A 23,792-nucleotide genomic window follows, 5' to 3' on the forward strand; every position below is an offset into this window, starting at 1 on the left:
ACAGAAGGAGGCCGTCCGGCCCATTGTGCCTGTGCTGGCCCTGTGAAAGGGCTGTCCAATTTAGTCCTACTCCCCAGCTTTTTTCCCCATAACCCTGCAAATTAGTCCTCTTTGTTACATGTCCAATTGCCTTTTGATAGTTCCGATGGAACCTACTTCCACCACCCTTTCAGATAGTGCATTCCAGATCTTAATAATCCTCTGTGTGAAAAAAATTCTCCTCATTTCCCCTCTAATTATTTTGTCAACTATTTTAAATTTATGACCTCTGGTTACCAACCCACTTGCCAGTGGAAACAGTTAATTCCCTATTTGTTATAGAATCTAAGAAAGGTTACAGCACGGAAGGAGGTCATTGGCCCATCGAGTCCATGCGGCTCTATGGAAGAGCAATCCAGCTAGTCCCAATCCTATCCCCACAGCCCTGCAAATTTTTTCCTTTCAAGTATTTATCCAGTTCCTTTTTGAAGGCCATGATTGAATCTGCCTCCGCCACCCCCTCTGGCAGTGCATTCCTGATCCTAATCACTCGCTGTGTAAAAACGTTTCTCCTCATGTCACCTTTGGTTCTTTAGCCAATCAGCTTAAATCTACGTCCTCTGGTTCTTGACCCTTCTGCCAGTGGGAACAGTTTCTCTCTATCTATTCTATCTAGACCCTTCATGATTTTGAATACCTCCATCAAATCTCCTCTCAACCTTTTCAGTTCCAAGAAGAACAACCCCAGCTTCTCCAGTCTATCCACGTAACTAAAGTCCCTCATCCCTGGAATCATTCTAGTAAATCTCTTCTGTACCCTCTCTAAGGACTTCACATCTTTCCTGAAGTGCGGTGCCCAGAACTGGAGACAATACTCCTGCTGTGGCCGAACCAGTGTCTTATAAAGGTTCATCGTGACTTCCTTGCTTTTGTACACTATGCCTCTATTTATAAAGCCCAGAATCCCGTATGTTTTTTTAACCGCTTTCTCAACCTGCTCTGCCACCTTCAATGATTTGTGTACATATTCCCCCAAATCTCTCTGTTCTTGTACCCCTTTTAGAATTAGGCCCTTTAGTTTATATTGCCTCTCTTCATTCTTCCTACTGAAATGTATCACCTCGCATTTTTCTGCGTTAAATTTCATCTGCCACGTGTCTGCCCATGCCACCAGCCTGTCTATATCCTCTTGAAGTACATCAGTATCCTCCTCACTGTTCACTACACTTCCAAGTTTTGTGACGTTTGCAAATTTTGAAATTGTGCCCTGTACACCCAAGTCCAAGTCATCAATATATATCAAGAAAAGCAGTTGTCCTAGTACCGACCCCTGGGGAACACTACTGTACACCTCCCTCCAGTACGAAAAACAACCATTCACCACTACATTGTTTCCTGTCACTTAGCCAATTCTGTATCCATGTTGCTACTTCCCCTTTTATTCCATGGGCTTCAATCTTGATGACAAGCCTATTATGTGGCATTTTATCAAACGTCTTTTGAAAGTCCATATACACCACATCAACTGCATTGCCCTCATCTACCCTCTCTGTTACCTCATCAAAAAACTCAATCAAGTTAGTTAAACACGATTTGCCTTTAACAAATCCATGCTTGCTTTCCCGAATCAATCCACACTTGTTCAAGTGACTGCTAATTCTGTCCCGGATTATCGTTTCTAAAAGGTTCCCCACCACTGAGGTTAAACTGACTGGTCTACAATTGCTGGGTTCATCCTTACCCCTTTTTTTGAACAAAGGTATAACATTCACAATTCTCCAGTACTCTGGCACCATCCTTATATCTAAGGAGGATTGGAAGATTATGGCCAGCACCTCCTCAATTTCACCCTTACTTGCCTCAGCAACATAGGATGCATCCCATCTGGACCGGGTGACTTATCTACTTCAGGTTCAGCTAGCCATTCTAATACCTCCACTTTATCCATTTTTAGCCCACCCAGCATCTCAACTACATCTTCCTTTGCTGAGACTCTGGCAGCATCTTCTTCCTTGGTAAAAACAGATCCAAAGTACTCACTTAGCACCTCAGCCATGCCCTCAGTTCTATCAAAATCCCTTATTATTTTGAATACCCATGAAATCTCATGGCATCAGGTCAAACATGGGCAAAGAAACCTCCTGCTGATTACCACCTACCGCTCTCCCTCAGCTGATGAATCAGTCCTCTTCCGTGTTGAGCACCACTTGGAGGAAGCACTGAGGGTAGCAAGGGCACAGAATGTACTCTGGGTGGGGAACTTCATTGTCCATCATCAAGAGTGGCTCGGTAGCACCACTACTGACCGAGCTGGCCGAGTCCTGAAGGTCATAACTGCCAGACTGAGCCTGCGGCAGGTGGTGAGCGAACCAACACAAGGGAGAAACCTACTTGACCTCATCCTCACCAATCTACCTGTCGCGGGTGCATCTGTCCATGACAGTATTGGTACGAGTGCCCACCACACAGTCCTTGTGGAGCCGAAGTCCCGCCTTCACACTGAGGACACCACCCAACGTGTTGTGTGGCACTACCATCGTGATAGATTCAGAATAGATCTAGCAGCTCAAAACTGGGCATCCATGAGGCGCTGTGGGCCATCAGCAGCAGCAGGATTGTATTCCAGCACAATCTGTAACCTCATGGCCTGGCATATTCCTCACTCTACCATTACCAACTAGCCAGGGGATCAACCCTGGTTCAATGAGGAGTGTAGAACGGCATGCCAGGAGCAGCACCAGGTGTACCTAAAAATGAGGTGCCAACCTGGTGAAGCTACAACTCAGGACTACATGCATGCTAAACAGCGGAAGCAACATGCTATAGACAGAGCTAAGTGATTCCACAACCAACGGATCAGATCAAAGCTCTGCAGTCCTGCCACATCCATTTGTGAATGGTGGTGGACAATTAAACAACTAACGGGAGGAGGAGGCTTTGTAAACATCCCCATCCTCAATGATGGCAGAGTCCAGCACGTGAGTGCAAAAAACAAGGCCGAAGTGTTTGCAACCATCTTCAGCCAGAAGTGCCGAGTGGATGATCCATCTCAGCCTCCTCCCGATATCCCCACCATCACAGAAGCCAGTCTTCAGCCAATTCGATTCACTCCACATGATATCAAGAAATGACTGAGTGCACTGGATACAGCAAAGGCTATGGGCTCCGACAACATCCCGGCTGTAGTGCTGAAGTCTTGTGCTCCAGAACTAGCCGCGCCTCTAACCAAACTGTTCTAGTACAGCTACAACACTGGCATCTACCCAACAATGTTGAAAATTGCCCAGGTATGTCTTGTCCACAAAAAGCAGGACAAATGCAATCTGGCCAATTACCGCCCCATCAGTCTAATCTCAATCATCAGCAAAGTGATGGAAGGTGTCGTCGACAGTGCTACCAAGCGGCACTTACTCACCAATAACCTGCTCACCGATGCTCAGTTTGAGTTCCGCCAGGACCACTCGGCTCCAGGCCTCATTACAGCCTTGGTCCAAACATGGACAAAAGAGCTGAATTCCAGAGGTGAGATGAGAGTGACTGCCCTTGACATCAAGGCAGCATTTGACCGAATGTGGCACCAAGGAGCCCTAGTAAAATTGAAGTCAATGGGAATCAGGGGGAAAACTCTCCTGTGGCTGGAGTCATACCTAGCACAAAGGAAGATGGTAGTGGTTGTTGGAGGCCATTCATCTCAGGCCCAGGACATTGCTGCAGGAGCTCCTCAGGGCAGTGTCCTTGGCCCAATCATCTTCAGCTGCTTCATCAATGACCTTCCCTCCATCATAAGGTCAGAAATGGGGATGTTCACTGATGACTGCACAGTGTTCAGGTCCATTCGCAACCCCTCAGATAATGAAGCAGTCCGAGCCCGCATATAGCAAGACCTGGACAACATCCAGGCGTGTGCTGATAAGTGGCAAGTAACATTCGTGCCAGACAAGTGCCAGGCAATGACCATATCCAACAAGACAGAAGCTAACCACCTCCCCTTGACATTCAAACGGCATTACTATCGCCGAATCCCCCACCATCAACATCCTGAGGGTCACCATTGATCAGAAACTTAACTGGACTAGCCATATAAATACCATGGCTACAAGAGCAGGTCAGAGGCTGGGTGTTCTGCGGTGAGTGACTCACCTCCTGACTCCCCAAAGCCTTTCCACCATCTACAAGGCACAAGTCAGGAGTGTGATGGAATACTCTCCACTTGCCTGGATGAATGCAGCTCCAACAACACTCAAGAAGCTCAACACCATCCAGGACAAAGCAGCCCGCTTGATTGGCACCCCATCCACCACCCTAAACATTCACTCCCTTCACCACCGGTGCACTGTGGCTGCAGTGTGTACCATCCACAGGATGCACTGCAGCAACTCGCCAAGGCTTCTTCAGAGCACCTCCCGAACCCGCACATGGGAACAACACCACCTGCACGTTCCCCTCCAAGTCACACACCATCCCGACTTGGAAATATATCGCCGTTCCTTCATCGTCGCTGGGTCAAAATCCTGGAACTCCCTTCCTAACAGCACTGTGGGAGAACCTTCGCCACACGGGACTGCCACGGTTCAAGACGACGGATTACCACCACCTTCTCAAGGGCAATTAGGGATGAGCAATAAATGCTGGTCTTGCCAGCAATGCCCACATCCCATGAATGTATACAAAAAATACCATTCCTTGGGGAACCCCACTACATACTTCTCTCCACTCAGAAAAACATCCGTTCACCACTACTCTCTGCCACCCCTCCCTTAGCCAATTCCATATCCAAGTTACCACCATCCCTTTAATCTCATTAATCTATTTTCCGAATATATCTGTTGTAATACTTTATCAAATGTCTTTTGGAGGTCCATATACATATCTATTGCACTATCTTCATCAAACCTCTCTGATACTTCATCATCAAAGGAAGTGACAGAGACCTTGTTTGCAATAGACAATATGTTGATCACTTTCCCTGTGCCCTGTCACTAGCTTGACAGCGCACAGAACCTCTTCTAGGTGACTGAGGCTCCCATGAGGACAGAGCAATGTACATGTACTGAAAAGGCCAGTGAGTCAGCCTTGATAAGCAAGATGCACTGCTGTTTTCTGGAGAGGGTGTTTTGGAGTTCCAACCAGAGCACCTGTCCTCACACCCATGCAGCAGCACACCTGCTTTACCAACCGTCAGGCTGAGGATTAGGTGCTGTGCCACCTCGTCAATTGCCTTCATTCTCCATTTTGCACCTCCGTATTGGTTTTCCTTCCGCATTATTTTTTTCCTGGCACTTCTTTCCTCCCAGACCTTTTAGCAAATGCTAACAAATAGTTAAAGTCCATTTTGAACCTTTAGGAAGGCTGACACAATATTTGTTCCCATACATTTATGTGGGAATATCTCCTTAAATATGAGCTATGAGATAGATTTTCTATATGTCTCACTAGACCAGCTACTTGTACAAGGCCAAAGCTGTGCTGGAAGCTTATACTAATTATTCAAATTACCTGACCCCACAAAATTGTGTGCAGTCAGCTCAGTATGCTGTGGGCTAACTATGCCCAACACAAATGTCATATCACCTATTATAGCCCAGTCAGCTCCACGGGCACTTTGATAATGTTATATTACATCTGCGTTTAACATTTGCAAATGAGCAAAAAAAAGACAAAAATTGGAAATTTCAATCAATTCAACTTTGCACTTTGGACTGTTGAGTCAAGATTAAATCATTAGCGCTCAACAAAATTCAACAAAAGATTCAACATCATTCCTGGAACATAAATTGAGTTCATGGGGAAAAAAAATGATTGTTGGTTAACCATGGATTGAAAGCTGGGCTTTTGAGCACATGCAGTTCTTTTTTCATCTCCAAGCCTATCTTGTCTCTGTTTCCTTTTTAAGTGATATATTGCTTATCACCCTTCAAATTGGTTGTGAGAACCCGTTTCCTTCCAGCAGTTGCTGGCGATCCACTTCCTCCTCCCTTTCCTTATAGTAAAAGGTTGTCATTGTTTTACATTAATATCCACAGACCTTTGTAAACTGGAAGTTACTGACATCATTTTCTATTTCAAGTTCCTAGGGTAAGATTCTAAAATACCGCTGCAGTCACCATTTTGCTCTTAATTAATCCCAGTCATTAACAATTGCTATTTTACTCGGACCGGACTCTGCAAATTGGACTGTAAATTCTGAATAGTCCATTTCAATAGTGAAGGAACTGAGAGCTATTTCTAACACAATTAGTTTTTGATCCCTGGGACACTGTGGATACAGGTAAACATGATGGATCACTTCTATGATCATACAGGTTTAGCTGATATTAAGAATCTTGAATATGGTTTGCTTAATCAATTTACTTGTGGGATTTTTTTGCCTTATAATGAATATTCTATATAGATAGATTCATGTGCTCCTTTATTCACAAGGGTTCTCAAATTATGTGATGATTAGTACTGGGAAAGTTAAACATCTAACCAGTGTACATTTTGTCTGTTACGTTAGAAGCATCATGTTTGTCCATATTGCCAACTTCTGTGTCACACACGCGTTAGATTGGCTCGGATTTCATATTCATAAAACGGCAACAAGTCACAACTGAAGAGGCACAATGTGTCAAGTAGCAAGCAGAAATGAAAACTACCAACATTCAAAAAGCTACACATCAAAAATGGGCAGTCAACAACAGCTACCAATAAAAACGAGAAGGTGAAACAATCAAATTGATTAAAACATTTTTTGAAAATTATTTTGACTGGACTCAATTGTTACTGGAGATGGAAGCATGTGGATCGAGTTAAATGATATCAAAGGGAAGAAACTAATGATTAGAATTTGTTAGAGGCCATCAGGTCAAGAAGAGACATTGAGGTTGATTTTCAGCATGCTGGCCAGATATTAAACTGACATTGTGGGTCAGCTGTCCCTTATAGAAACTGTCCAATATTAGTTTCCACTGGGCAGTTTCTATAATGGCCGGCCAATCTGCAATGTCATTATACCTAAAACTTTATACGCAAATAAGGTTATGTAGAGGATTGAACAATAACGTAATGGGAAACCAACTTATCGCAGATAAATTGGAAGGAATATAATGGGAGTGACAGGAGAGAAAACGTAGTGGTGATATTCCTGGGTTTACCTAAAGAGCCCTGCATCAGAATTTCCTGTATGGCATTTCAGGTGGTTGAACCTGATTGCACCTGAAGAGGGCACAGCGATGTAAATTATATGCAAATAATTGTCAGAAGCTTTGCACTCAGATTTTTTGCTCTGACACCAGGTGCAATTCAGGGACATACTGCCCTCAGAAAACCTAACACAACAGCTTTCAGAGCTTCTGGTTTGGTGCTATCTGCCTTAAGGGACAGGCTGGTATTATCAAGGAAAATCTTTCTTTTTGGCATTTTTAATAAAAAATGTTTTTTCTGCTTCTGCATGTATTGCAGAATGCTGTTAGTCCTTTACAGCCAGTGATGGAGGCTGTGTTCAGTATTGTGCCGCCCCCTCCCCTTTTGCAACATGGCTTATTTAGAGGCAGATGAGAGAAAACAGCCACAAGCATCCAAGACAGCTGCTGAAGTCATTCTCCTGAGTCACTAACAACTGCTTCCTTACCACAGAGGGAATCCCGCGATCATAACACCGCTCAATGCCACCTGGAATGAAACAAGAAGCCTCATAGTCAAAACCAGTACCCTCCTATCCCCATACCATCATTCTCCATGCCCACACCTATTTCCCGTGTTCCTTCACCTACTGCTTGGCTCGATGGAACCACCCTCTTGCAGACTGCAGAAGTCCCTGGACTGCAGCTCAGGGTACTGCTGCCATCCCAGCTATGACAGAGCAGCATGATCTCTTTCACAAGGGACAGAACCTTTAACATAAAGACCACTGGCATGCAAATCACAGCTTCTGGTACAAATTTGTTACATTAAGTCAGAAGGCTTCCAGATAAAAATACTAGCACATTATCTGCAAAAAAACAAAGGTCATTTAGCTCTCCCTTGGACTTTAACTGAACCTGTCCCTTTAATGATGCTGCTGCCTTTAAGGCCCAAATTGCTCCCAATTTTCCTGTCCCTGCACCCAATTATTCATATTCAGTGGTGCCCGAAGTCTGTCTTCTCTATGCACCCTCCCTCCTTGCAACCATTTCCTGATTTTGTACAAATCCATCTCACGGCTTGGTGCTGGATCTCACACATGTTTCTGTTGCGTCCCTAAGAGTTCTGATCTATGAAGAAGAACTTTTAAGACACATGTGTTACATGGCTTGACCTGAATTGAGACTATATTGTATTTGCCAAAAGATGAAAAAGACTAAAGTATCCTTTGCCCTTTCCTAGCGTGGTCCTGAAGGATTGTGCCAAAGGCTGAAATTGAGATCAACTGGATCCTTAGGTATACTATGAGTCAAAAATTGGGAAAGATATCCCAAGTATCTTATCAATTTCTTTGAGGTCTCTTGTTGAGCCATGCAAAGCCATAATGCTACACTTGGGGGCACCCACCACCTTATACTACTGGTTAGCTTATTGTTCAAAACGGTGAGTAGAATGCACTAGATCCTCAGGTGAATCTATCAATGATGCAATATCATCTGTGAAAAGGAGCACCATAATTCATTTAGAAAATGACAATCCAAAGATGTCACTTATAGAATATACTGAAAAAGAAGTGCTTTAATGTACTTTGCTACAGACTAGGGAATCCCAGGCTTCAATTGTTGCATCTACTGAATTTACAGCCACTAAATGGCAAGTTTGCAATTATGACTGAATGGTGAATGAAAGAAGATGGGAACTGGAATTGTCCACAGCCACCTCCTACCAGCTGAACCAAGAGCATTACTGACAACGCCTATGGAGGCTGGCCAAACCACTTAGCCAAATCGGAGACAAGCACTGTGGCTGAGGTGATTAAAATGTGAGCTCAGTGATATGGGAAAAGCCCAGAGCCATTCGGCTGTGTTGAGCATGCCCTTGAAGTTTTCTGGGTTGAAATGATTAGATAGAAGGATAGGAAAATACCATAGGATCTAATCATTTCATAAATAGCACTACTGAAAAGAATGCAACATTGTCACCATCTTGGATACTGTGCAGCGCCTGGAATTTCTGTCATGAAGGAACGCACTGGTCAAAATTCACTGAGCTTTAAATTTTATGGGTTCTGCCTGATTCAGCTGGGGAAACAATGCATTGATTCCAGTAGTCGCCCATTTTAATTACTGTAATATATATTCAAGTTCCTCAGTCAGTGACAATATTTAGAGTGCGTACATTTGTAGAGACAACTTTACCTGATGGTTCATCAATTCCTTAGTTTGAAGATATCAGAATGATCTTTTGAATGCTGATTTCATTACTGTAAGATGATCAACAGGTAATAATCACCATTTACCTGTGGGATAGAAAGGTGTGTATCCAATGATTAGCCTCAGACTCCTGTTTGTTAGCACATTGTCATAAATACTGCAGCAACAGTGTTGATATTATTTTCCATTGCAACTTGAGCATGTGCTCACTTCAAAGGCATGCAGTATATATAGCTAACTACATCTAACCTATTTATAAAAGGCCACATAGCAATAGAAAATTAGTAGTTTTAAATAGCAACAAGAATTGAAAGCTTACAAATTAATGACATTCAGGTACAAAGAGATCTTTTTATGCTAAGGAAGAGTAATGTTAAACTGCAATTACGTTGGAAAATATCAGTGCATTATAACATCAATTGTACTTTCTTTGTTTATAAAATTTAGGAGAAGCTTTTTGCACATGCCACGTCATTTTAGAAAATATAACAATAATAAATAGCAACGCCCTTGCATAGAAGTACAAGATGTGAGTTTAATGGGGCGGGAATTTGCTGAAAACTTACGCCATAGTAATGACCGAAAAACGCCAAAAATTTGAACAGCTAATTATCATAGTCCCGCTCCCCCCATTAAAATTAACGGAGAGATCGCGTTTGCTGAATTAACGCCATTGTGATTGCCACAGCCACACAGACCATTGCAGAACGGCGCTGGTGGGCTCAGTGGGGGTGAACTTGGACATGGCGGGGGCACACAACAGGCAGAACAGTGTGAACCAGTTGTACATCTGTACTATCTATAATGGCAATTGCAGCCAAACTACACTAAAGGGATGGCACAGCCAAAGGCAGTGAAGGTCATCTCTGCTTTATTTCTTTGCCTCGGCTTCTTTCCTGGCTGGTATAAGGATCATAGAATTGTAGAATGTTACAGTACAGAAACAGACCATTTGGTTCATCAAGTCTGCACTGGTGCTTTTCTCCACACCAGTCACCCGGTCTACTACCATCTCTTTTAATATTCGTTTTTTCAAGCAACTATCTAATTCCCTTTTAAAAGAATTTATGGACTCTGCTTTAACAATGGTTTGTGGCAAGAAGTCTGCATTATAACTGCTCTCTGTGTAAATAATTTATTTTCTAACCTTATCTATAATTCTGTGATTATCTTAAATTTGGGCTCTCTTGTTACCATCTTGTTGACCAGAAATAATCGATCACTATTTACCTTATCATTACCCTTCATAATCTTGCAGACTTCTATTGGTTGCTTTATAACATTCTCACTTCTTATTTCTTTCTTCGTAATTGTAACCCCCTAATTTCTGGTAATGCCCCAGTGAAACTATATCTGACCTTTCTGTAATGTGGTCCCACAACTGCTCACAATACTCCAACATGTGGTTTATTTAAGATTTTGTACAGCTATTACATTATTTCCTTATTTTTGTTGCACTCCTCTAGATTAAAAAAATGCCTTTATGCCGGTTTGCCTTTTTTTTTAAGGTTTTATCTACTTGTGCTGCCATCTTTAAATGACTTGTGTGTTTGCACCCTAAGTTCCATCTGCTCCTCTACTCCATTTAAAAATCTTACCGGTTAAGGTGACTTTCCTTTCCTTATTCTTATTTTGAAAATGTATTGCTTCACACTTTTCTACATAGAACTGCAGCTGTCACCTATGCTAGCCTATATCCTCCTACAGTTTTTCACAATCCTTGTCAAGATTTTGATAGCCCATCAATTATTAAATCCAGATCATTTATAATAAATAAGAACAGCCTCAATGCATGTTTTAATTCAGAGAAACTTTATTTTGATTTCTGCCCTTCAATCATCTCTCTATCAATATGGCCACATTCGCCTTAATATCATGTGACATTACCTTTGCCATAAATCTCTTATGTAACACCTTATCAAATACATTTTGAAAATCCATATAAATCATATCCACTGCTTTTCCTTTATCTATCCTCTATAATTTCTTTAAAGGATTCTGACTGGCCCTGATTAACTCCTGTTCCTCCAAGTGTTTAGTAATTCCATCCTGTATTATAGACTGCAGTAGTTTACCAACAACTGAAGTCTAACTGGCCTATAAGTTCTTTTAACCCTTTTTGAATTAGAGTGTTGTATTTGTCATCGCCTAATCCTTTGGCAGGATTTTTCTTTCTACAAAACTTTAGAAAAGCCTTTTTTATTTTTGCTAATCTTTTCTTATACTCCCTCTTAGCCATTCTAATCTCCCTTTTTGTAGCTTTCCAATATTCTTTATATTTATCCTGTCCTTTTTTACTATCTGCCATACCTCTTTAGAAAATATGAATATGAATAGCATCAAATTTACTGAAGCCATCTGAAATCCAAGATCAGATACTAGAGGCACACACCTAGAGCACTGAAGCAGAAAATCTGCCCTATTGTTTTCCATCGGAGGCCTGTATCTGTGAGAGAAGGCTGAGCTTTGAATTGATACTGGTTCCCAGATCCATTTGTTGAAGAGATTCAAACTAGCAGGCTACAATTCCCACCATGCACCTGTGTTCGTCTGATTGTACCTTTGGCAGAAGATTAGTGGAAACCCAAGAGAAATGGCATAAATAGCCTTCACTATAAGTACAACACCCTAAACAGATGAACTGTAAAGAGCTTCCACATCACTGAAAACCTTCCCCTCACTCGCAACAGCGTAACATCTGATTAACTGTGAGTACACCACAGGAGGTCTGTTAGTAGCTTCAAAAAGGGGATTACAACATAATGGAATCATGAACTGTTTACAGATTTACCAAAGTAACCTAAAATAACTGTTAAATAATTACATTGTAAAAGAAACAGTAAATTAAATTACTAAACGTAAACTAACTGTTATGCTAAATAAGAGAAAAAGGAGTCAGTAGAACATTATTTTTATTTACTAATTCATCCTGTAATTATTCATGGTATTGAAGTGATTGCATTTCTTTCCCAAGAAAAAAAACTTCCTTTTGACTAATGGTTTAATTGAACATTTACATGGTTTTCACAAATATTTTACAGATGGATTCAAAAGATCTCTTCCAAATTTGTCAAATATGGATCTCAAAAGGTTTTAAATTTGGAACAAATTAGCCTTTCCTAAGCCTTTTTCACTCTGCAAAGCACATTATACACTTTCTGTGAATAGATCAAAGGTGTTATATTTTCATCTGCCCATTTGGTTGCATGTTTGGGATGTTTTTTTCTATGATGCCAGGATTTGAGGCTTTCAGGCTTAGAAGTAGAACTCTTAAATTTAAGCTGTGGTATCATTCAAATGGCAAATGCATAACTGTAGGTAGGCTGGAGGGGGAGAATATAATTATTTTGTGACTAACCCACACTACTTTTTTCCTTATACTCCTGTAGAATTATTAAGCTAGATTCTCCTCCAGGAATTGGCCGATTTATAGGCAATCCTGGAGGCCCACATCCCCGCCCCTAAAATCGGCCCCTTCCACCATTGGTGTCTGCCACAGTGTCCACTGCCCACCCCACTGCATGTAAATGACGTTTGGGTGGTGGAGCTTGAGAATCTGGCCAATAGCCACCAATGGAGGTTGAAGGCCAGGGGAAAGGAGACAGTAGGCGGAAAGCAAGAGGAATCATTTTCATGAATGAAAGGTACGTGACATGGCCATCTCTCCCGCTCCTAATCCTTCCAACTGTTGGCTTTTCTGCTGCTGAGCTCATTCAGCGTCAATTGAAAACATTGACATGCACATTTTGGGGGCTTCTAGCCCATTTAAATCTAGCCCTGCCCATTTCAGGTGCTGCAGCAAGTACCCTGATGCAGCATTGCAACATTTTTGCTCCCAGCAGTGACGGTCTCCCTCTGATGAGCAGAGATACCAATGGGAGCTCACCCTGCATATGCAATTGATCCCACCCAGGGAAATGGGATGGCGTCATGACAGGACCAGAAATTTGGCAGAAGTTTTTCTCCAACTCAATTCCAATGACGATACTGCCCTTAAGGAAAATCCCCCGCCCCCTTCTGTGGGGAGATTGGAAACGTTCTAGTGAAGTAGTGAATCTGTCTATGAAAAGAACTCTGCCCCCTTTTCCATGCAGTTGCCTTGGCACAGTACAGTACTTACCATTCTGAACATTTTCTGCATTCTTCCCTACTCCCTACCCCTGCTGTTTTTCTCCCTACATTCATACACCTCTTCCCCCGTTGTAGCAGAAGATTATTTTACTAATATATGTGGGGGTGGGGGTGTAAATTTATATGGGAAAATAAAAACCAATAATCTCAATTTTATAATTAATGTTAGCACCACCAACTTTACTTTTATGCAGGTCCTTTTAAAACAGGTGTCTATTTAATTGTGCATTCTTTGATTAAGTAATGAAGTATTTCTGTACAAATTATGCCACAAAGGGCCAGCAATTTCCATTGAAAATAATCAAAGTTCCTGAAACTTTCCTGAGTATGTGGGTTAATCAAGCTTCTTCTGCCCAAATCTCCCACTTAATTCCAATGTACATGTGAAACAATTTAACTCAACATCCTGAGCTGTTTCTGCGACAAAACATCTGAACCCACTACCAGCACCTCAAACACTTAAATTTCATCTGTAGAGGCATAGATGCTTCAGAGATGAGGCATAATTAAAACCTTGGCTCTTAACCAGACTTGGTTGCATTTATGCTTCAAAGTCTTTCAAAGGAAATTTAACTATTGAAAATATATTTTCAGGGCTTAAGGATCTGGATTATAAAAGCTGATCCTATGTGACAATGCTTGGTACAGTTTTAAATAGTTTAAAGTCATCACAAGTAGGATTGTTCAATAATGAACACAAATTATTATAAACTATTTTTTCTTAAGTATGTTTCCAACCATAGTCACTCAGGGTAGAACTTTAATTATTCAGAGTTAAAAAGAACAGAAAATCCTTGTTGCTGTTTATAATTCATTTGATTCCAAATATTATATAGTGGTTGCATCCCAGAAATTATAACTGGAAAAATAAAGCTAATAACAAGTGCATATCTAAGCAGTTGCATTCTGTCTCAGAATATTTTATGTAGCTGTATAATTAAAGGTTAATCCAGAAAAAGAAATACAGCACACAAAAAAAAATTCCTCTTGAAATCTAGCATACGCGAATTTACAGTCTTATGTTTGAAGTCCTTTGAAAATTATACACCCTGGGCTTATTAGTGTGAACCTTCAATACATTCCAGAACTACAAGCAACTTGTTATAATGGAGTCAACAAAACTATACAGTCAAGAGCTCCAACAGATGACTAGTCAACTGACTGTCACTGTGTCTGGGTGAAGAAACACATTGTAATCAACCCAAAAAAATATACTTGACATATTGCTGCATGTATATTTCGATACGGCTTCCCAAAGTGGTTCTGTAATAATGACAGCTGTTCCTGTTATAGTAGAAAACACATCACTATTATTGTGGGCCAATCTCTACAATAGCTGGATCCATTTTAAAACTTTGCATACAAACTTTTTTAAAGTCATAGACACTGACAATTTTCCAGAAGTATGTACCTTCCTTAATGGTTTCGGGAGCAAGTGGCAACAGCAAAATTGCTTCCTTTGCCTTTACAGGATGCAGGTGAGCGCTTTAGCCAATCAGTGGGGGCCTAATGAATATATTTTAACAGGGGTCAGATGACACAGTTTTCATGTCAATCAATGTTGCCAGGCTACTACCTCAACCTCAATCCACAGGATGCACTACAGCAACTCGCCAAGGCTTTTTCGACAGCACCTCCCAAACCCACGACCTCTACCACCTAGAACGACAAGGGCAGCAGGCATATGGGAACACCACCACCTGCATGTTCCCCTCCAAGTCACACACCATCCCGACTTGGAAATATATCGCCGTTCCTTCATTGTCGCTGGGTCAAAATCCTGAAACTCCCTACCTAACAGCACTGTGGGAGAACCTTCACCACACGGACTGCACCGGCTCAAGAAGGCGGCTCACCACCACCTTCTCAAGGGCAATCAGAGATGGGCAATAAATGCTGGCTTTGCCAGCGACACTCACATCCCATGAACGAATAAAAAAAAACCTGCCCACAAATCATGAGTGGCACAGGTCAGGTGGCCTCACCCACTCATTTAACACACTGAAAAGGCCTGGGAGACATTTTAACAGTGGTTTATGGTGGTTTTTGACAAGTTATTTGATTTTAAAGTGCTTGTAGCAGCTAGCTAGAGGAAGTAGAGCAGCAGCAATAGGTGGAAGGAGCACATGGAGCTGCAGCTGCAGGAAGACCGGCTGGAAGGAATCCTTACCCTCTCAACAGAGTCTGTAGACCCAGGACAACATATCTGCACTTCTCTAAGGAGCAGTGAATAAAGAAGCTGCACCTCTCTGGGGAGGCTGTACAGAGTTGTGCCACTTCCTGCAAGGAGACCTGCAAACCACTGCCACAACAGGTACGGCATTGCCTCTTGCAGTTAAAGTCATGACAGCCCTAAAAGGCTTTGCTTCTGGCTCCTTCCCGGCTGCAACAGGGGATATCAGCAACATCAGCCAGTCTGAAGCTCATGCTTGCAGTAAGCAGGTGACAGATGGAATGTTTGCTAGAGCAAACACTTTCATCACTTCCCCATGGAAAACCAGAAACAGCTGGATAAGGCAATGGGTTCATGCAGATTGCAGGCTTCCCACAAGTCCAGAGGCTCATTGACTGTACCCGTGTCACCCTACAAGCTCCTTCAGTCAAACATTTTCACGAATGACAAGGGCTTCTACTCCATTAATATATAATTGGTGTGTGATCACCAGCAGTGCATCATGCAGGTCTGTGCCCACTTTCCTGGCAGCTGCCATGGTGCATTTATGTTGCATCAATTCTCCATCTTGGCAATAAGTTCTTTGTGAAAGTGCAAAACTCACGGCAGTATCTGAAAATCGGGATGCTCTGGCCATCGTTATTTTTCCAGCTGTTCACTCACCATTACTGAAAACTCCACCTTCCCTTTAAGAACTGCAGGCTGGCTTTAAGAAGGCCTGCCAAATGGCAAGCAGCCTTTAAGCAATGCGATTAGCGTTGGCAGCTCGCCTCCAGTATTTAAATCATGCAAATCGATTGGGCCCCCTGCCAACATCATCGGGTGGGTGGTGCAGACGTCCCGCCCACTACCCATCCGATCTGTGCCACAAACGAAAATCAGACCCTATGCATTTTTGAGGGACTAACCAAGATCTGGTTAGAATTACATATTTGAACTAGAGTTTTACAGAATGGAATAATTTTCATACCTCAATGTGGATCTTCCTGCGCTTGAGATTATAAGGAGTCATAGAAAGAGAAATAATGGTGGGTAAGCCAAAGATTTTCAAGGTTGAGTTGTGCCTGAGCTGAGTGAGGGGTCTGGCTTGGCTCTTACAGCCAAACTGCCAGAGGATCCAAATTAAACACACAATAAATAAAACAAACTCTGGCAAGGATGCTAGATTGTGACTGAATCATCCATGGAAGAACGTGTGATCATATTTAATGGTTGTTCACTTTCACAAAGAACTTGCTTGCCAGGAAATCAAAAACACACTAGTCAAATCAGGCAGTGAACATTCAAAAACATGCTGGGATGGATGGCAAAAGTACACTAATCATATTGGAGGAAAGGACATGGCAACAACTGCTGCACACGGTGATCTGCTGCTGGCTCCCTTAAACTCTGGCTCAGTATTTGTTTCTATCTCAAGCTGGGCCCAAGCCAGTTAACTAACTTGAGCTTCCTTTGGCTTGGCCAGGCAAAATCTTAAATGAATTTTCGTTTACAGCTTTCAGTCCACAGATATGCCATCTCTCATATCATTTCTTAAAGAAATATTGTTCACTATGTCAGAATAGTGAATGCTATAAAAGCTAATGGATGATAAAGTAGAGAATTTGCAAATTAATAAAAACATTCTTTAAAAAAACTGGATGATGAACTAAAACTCATTTTAATTTATTGTGCAGATGCTATAATAGAGAACTGAAGGGTAATCATTTTAATAAAGCTGTACTGGCACAAGGTGACCCATATTATATTAATTTCAAGCACTACATTAGTATCCTTTGGTTTTATTCATGTTTATCTAGGTACAGTGCCAGTATAGTTACAATGACATTTTGAGATCAGGGTAAGATGTGTTGTAAGTTATTAAAAGTTAGAGTGTAAATAGTCACTGCAATTTTCATCCCAAATCATATACCATTGCTGATGAGATGAAATATGGGTGCACTTTACAAATAATGTGAACATTAATCAATCCAAATTTGTATATCAACAAGTAAGGTTGTAAAATTCAATAAAATGTGGTTCTACATGTAACTGGTAAGACTTGAGAGGATGCGAGTAAAAGCTCCAGATTGTGATTAGTGGCTGGAGGTCCATGTTCCATGGCAGTGGCTGAGTGCAGACCAGCAGGTCCTGGCTCAAGAATTGATTCAAACTCAATTGTAACTGTTTTGAGCAGCCTGGAGTAAAACCTTGCTTTTTTTCAATGTATGCTTAGTTATTTATTTTTTGTGGCAAGTTTGGTTTGCTATCCTGGACAGAAACCCATAGTTTCTGCAGTGAAAACTGGTAAGAATGTGATAAAATGATTATTTGGGTCCACTTGTGATGTTCATGACCTCAAGCAATCTAGAACTGTGATCTGAGACTCAGTATGATTGAGTTAACATTACATTTACTGGCCTCTGTGGAATAATGGCCATTCAAAATGTAATTCAATGCTAAGTAAGTGGAAAGCATCTTGTAACATAATTAACATAGATTAACACAATTTACCAGTCTAACAGATTATGTTGACTTGAATAGAGGAGAATAAGCAATGGAAAAGATATTTGAAACAAAAAAAATTTTGGGTAACTACAAATCTTATACTTTACTTTTTACTAAAGCCTTGTTTAGATGGGAGCCATGGTACCTTGATCAATGCTTCATATGTAAACAATTTTACAACACCAAGTTATAGTCCAGCAATTTTATTTTAAATTCACAATGTAATTCAAAATGCTTTCCACTTACTTAGCATTGAATTACATTTTGAATTTAAAATAAAATTGCTGGACTATAACTTGGTGTTGTAAAATTGTTTACAATGCTTCATATGGGCAGACTCAATGGAATGACCTCATTCATACTGCTGGCGCGTTATGGGAATCATAGAATCATAGAAAGGTTACAGCACGGAAGGAGGCCATTCGGCCCATCGAGTCCGTGCCGGCTCTATGCCAGAGCAATCTAGCTAGTCCCATTCCCCCGCCCTTTCCCCGTAGCCTGCAAATTTTTTCCTTTCAAGTACTTATCCAGTTCCCTTTTGAAGGCCATGATTGAATCTGCCTCCACCACCCCCTCGGGCAGTGCATTCCAGATCCAAACCATTTGCTGTGTAAAACAGCTTTTCCTCATGTCACCCTTGGTTCTTTTGCCAATCACCTTAAATCTACATCCTCTGGTCCTTGACCCTTCCACCAATGGGAACAATTTCTCTCAATCTACTCTGTCTAGACCCTTCATAATTTTGAATACCTTTATCAAATCTCCTCTCAACCATCTCTGTTCCAAGGAGAACAACCCCAGCTTCTCCAGTCTATCCATGTAACTAAAGTCTCTCATCCCTGGAATCATTCTAGTAAATCTCTTCTGCACCCTCTCTAAGGCCTTCACATCTTTCCTGAAGTGCGGTGCCCAGAACTGGACACAATACTCCAGTTGTGGCTGAACCAGTGTTTTATAAAGGTTCATCATGGCTTCCATACTTTTGTACTCTATGCCTCTATTTATAAAGCCCAGGATCCCATATGCTTTTTTAACCGCTTTCTCACCTGCCCTGCCACCTTCAACGATTTGTGCACATACACCCCAAATCTCTCTCTCCTATACCCCTTTAAGAGTTGTGCCCTCTAGTTTATATTGCCTCTCCTCGTTCTTCTTACCAAAATGTATCACTTCGCATTTTTCTGCATTAAATTTCATCTGCCACGTGTCCGCCCATGCCACCAGCCTGTCTATATCCTCTTGAAGTCTATCACTATACTCTTCACTGTTTACTATCCTTCCAAGTTTTGTGTCATCTGCAAATTTTGAAATTGTGCCCTGCACACCCAAGTCCAAGTCATTAATATATATCAAGAAAAGCAGTGGTCCCAGCACTGACCCCTGAGGAACATCACTGTACACTTCCCTCCAGTCCGAAAAACAACTGTTCAACACTACTTGCTGTTTCCTGTTACTTAGCCAATTTTGTATCCATGTTGCTACTGCCCCCTTTATTCCACAGGCCACAATATTGATGATAAGCCTACCATGCGGCACTTTATCAAACGCCTTTTGGAAGTCCATATACACCACATCAACTGCATTGCCCTCATCTACCCTCTCTGTTATCTCATCAAAAAACTCAATCAAGTTAGTTAAACACGACTTGCCTTTAACAAATCCGTGCTGGCTTTCCCTAATCAATCCACCCTCATCCAAGTGACTGTTAATTCTGTCCCTGATTATCGTTTCCAAAAGTTTCCCCACCACTGAGGTTAAACTGACTGGCCTGTAGTTGCTGGGTTTATCCTTGCATCCTTTTTTGAACAAGGGTGTAACATTTGCAATTCTCCAGTCCTCTGGCACCACCCCCTTATCTACGGATGTTTGGAAGATTATGGCCAGTACTTCCGCAATTTCCACCTTTACTTCCCTCACAAATCTAGGATGCATCCCATCCGGACCGGGTGACTTATCTACTTTAAGTACAGCTAGCCTTTCAAGTGCCTCTTTATCAATTTTTAGCCCAACCAGTATCTCAACTATATCTTCCTTTATTGAGACTCTGGCAGCATCTTCTTCCTTGGTAAAGACTAATGCAAAGTAGACATTTAGTACCTCGGCCATCCCCTCTACCTCAATGAGTAGATCTCATTTATGGTCCCTAATCGGCCCCACCCCTCCTCTTACCACCCGTAGAAGACTTTTGGATTTCCTTTTATGTTGGCCTCTTCTCATACTCTCTATTCGCCCCTCTTATTTCCTTTTTCACTTCCCTTCTGAACTTTCTATATTCTGCCTGGTTCTCACTTGTGTTATGAACCTGACATCTGTCATAGTAAATGTGCTTGAGGCACATGTCAGATGTTTTATGTATATGTCAGATGCTGATTGCATATACATCCAAAAACATTTTTTTTTTAGGAGCAAGCATACAGACTGTTCATTCAAAGTAATTTTTGCTTAAAAAGAGAATTATCCAGTAGTTCAAATTAAGCAATTTAAATAACAGCACAGGAGACATTTATTTTTGCAGAATTTCAATTTGAATTAACAGATAATTCAAATGAAGCAACTTTACAATAAGAGGAGTAAACTCTATAGGTGTGCATATCGGAATGAGACATGCATGGATTTGATACATGCTGAATGTGAGGCACAATGGATGGAAGGTAGAATGCAGTGTGTTTGGTGGCACAAGATAGATGCAGTAGTTTTAATGGAGTGGATACTGTGGGCAGCAAATCCAGTGACAGCGCAATGTGCCCTCGTCCATGTACCCTAAACCAGTCCTGCAATAAACCTGTCTTAGAGGTGAGTTTTCCTTATACCAGCATGATTGGCAATGCAGAAATTGTGGAGCTTAAACTGATGATCAGAGGTTGTTTTCAAGCAAGTTTTATGTTTACTCTGACAGCCAGTGCAAAATTGGGTTTAAAACAGGAGGCTAGCTTATTTTCATAAAGTATATTTTTGCACTTGCTTTGCTTGAACTTGAGTTTCTGTTTTTTATGTGATTAACTCTCTGATACTGAGTACAGACTGTTACATTTTGACTGAAATTTAGGTAATAAAGCTTTCCAGGCTTTTGTGCTTAAAGCCATGGGTACCAGCAATTCTAATGTTGACATCAGCCATAACAATGACATTGTTTAAAGGGGGGGGTGCTGTTTTGTAGAGAGAGGGAGAATAAATACAATTATATTTTATATGCAAGTTATTGTGTCATTTGTTTATGTAACAAAAAAGAAAACTTTGCCAATGAACTCTTAGGGGCGACTATGTTCCTTTTATTATGATTGATATGGTTTGAAGAGAAATTTATGCCATTTTGAATGACAATGTCTACTGAAAATTTGTCAACTATAATGCGTGTTCTGTATGTGAATGCTTCCTATATCTAATATATTAAAAGTATTGTGTATGCATACACTTCCTGTCAATTAGCTTTTAATTATTTCCTCGTTCCACATTATTTTTGCCATACTGTTTCCATTATGCTTTGCTGTTTGTGCTGACTGAACTTACCTATTTGTTTTACATAGACCTGTTTGAGTCCTCCAAGCTTGGTCTCTCAGGTAAGTGACACTCCTGCTTGCTTATCTGAGACCTCCCAGCTGTTAGCTAAAATAAGTGACACAATGGTACTGTTCTCTACAGCACTGCCCACCTGAAATTGGCCCTCATGATGCTGTCTGACCCCTCCCCATTGCCCCTTCTCACGGCTGCCACCTACTTCCACTGCTGCCGTCATTTCCCCCCCTCCGCACGTAAATAGACCACTGACCACAAGCAACTGACTATATATGCGGTAACTTTCAAGGATTCCCACACTCACCTGACGAAGGAGAAAGCCTCCGAAAGCTTGTGATTTTCAAATAAAACTGTTGGACTATAACCTGGTGTTGTAAGATTCCTTACATTTAAGCAAAAGGACAGAAATTGGGATCTGCCTGACTTAGATAGTGAATTTGAGGGGGGTGCACAGGGATTCATCAAGCACAAGTGGGCAGGAGCAAGTGGACATGGCAAGGAAAGCCAAGGGAAGAAGTAACTGGAGGGCCAGCTCACATCCATCTCTGCTTAAGAAGACAGAGTTGAGACTTCAGGAGCCCAGCATTTTAAAAAAGGATGATTTCTGTGCACCAGCAATTGCTGAAGGCACTGGACTGCCTGCTAGGGCGCTTCCAAAACATGTTGGATAGTTGTGTGAGTTTTCATGCATGGCATCGACACTCTAGTCAGCCATGGAGCATGTGGTAACTCAAGGCCATTACTGCCGAGCCCCCCCTGCAGAAATCTGTTACACCAGCAATAGAATCTCTCAGGGATGCTCATACTGGAGCCATGCAGCCTCTTGGCTCAACCATCTCTTGCACCTCGGATAGGATGGGAGATCAAATGGATAGGAGCTTCACTTGGCTCAGTGATCATCTAGCTGGGTCAGACTGTCCTGCCAGACATCGAGATGTTGCAGTCTGCAGCTGGGCCCTCTCGAGTTCCTAGAGGTTGTCGACCATGAGCATCTTATGAACCCTTGTTTGAACCACAGCAGTCCATCTCCTCCCATGTGGCAGCCACTGGGGTAAAGCAGCTCACAGAAGTTCTGGGTTTGGTAAAATAGCACGTAAATGATGACACGCAGGGGGAGATTTTCCTGGGTCTGCACGCTTAAGACTGAATCACCCAGGCACAGCAAATAAAGGAAAATCGGGCGGGTTGGGGTGCACATCTGTAAACTTAAATGAATAGAAGCAAATTGGGTTTGTTCCTTTACAGGCATGAGTTCCAACCAGCCCACTTTTCTGATATTTGCTGCACCCAAGCAAACGCATGGGTGAGGAGCCAGCAAAATTTCCTTTATATTGTGTAGGCCTTTCTGTAATCTAGTAAAACCAAAATGCAATTTAAAGCCTTTGTGAGCAGACAATGGGGGTCATTTTAACCCAGAGCTGGGAAGGGTTGGGGGGGGGTGGTCGAATTGCAGACGGGAAACCTGAAAGTACGGGTTTCCTGGATGTCCTTACAGTTTTGATGTAAGGACGTCTTTTTTTTTGTCGCTTTGTTGTCCAACTGGCCGGCCTGATTGACAAGCTGGCCTCAGTCAGACAGGAGCAGAGCAAGGAAGAGGATGTGAAAAGGTAAGTCTTCAGTTAAGTCTTTCATTGTATGGATAGCAGGGAGGGGATGGCATAGCGGACATGGGCGCGCACGAGGGCACCGGTGGGCATGGGGGTCACGGGGGGGAAGTCAGTCATCGGAGGAGTCAGTCACGGGGGGAGGGATTGGGGGTCTGCGATCACTGGGGGGGGGGGTTCAGAGATCGGGGGTAGGGAATGTGATTGTTGGGGGGGGGGAATCGCTACAGATAGCTTTGTTGGGCCTGGGGGAAGCACTCCTGCTCCTCCGGGCCCACAAGCAGTGCCAGAAAGGCACCTATCTGCAGTTTCAGGCCTTCTTGCCTCCTCTCATGCGACGTGAAGGAGAAGGCCCAGGAATCCTGGCCCCCAGGGATTGAAAATGAAAAATCTTTGAAAATGGAGGCCCGCGGCCTCCTTGAAAGGTTTTAATGACCAACCCGCCTCCTGGGAGCGGGTTGGTCGCCCGCCCCTTGATCCACCCCGGTGAAAACCGGAATTGGGCTGGTTGGAGGTGGGTTGGGGGGGCGGGTCTGAAATTGATGTCATTTTCAATGCCCTCCCGTCCCCAACCCACCCGTTTTCCAAAGT

The sequence above is a fragment of the Heptranchias perlo genome, chromosome 3 (genome assembly GCF_035084215.1).
Source record: "Heptranchias perlo isolate sHepPer1 chromosome 3, sHepPer1.hap1, whole genome shotgun sequence".
NCBI lineage: Eukaryota > Metazoa > Chordata > Chondrichthyes > Hexanchiformes > Hexanchidae > Heptranchias > Heptranchias perlo.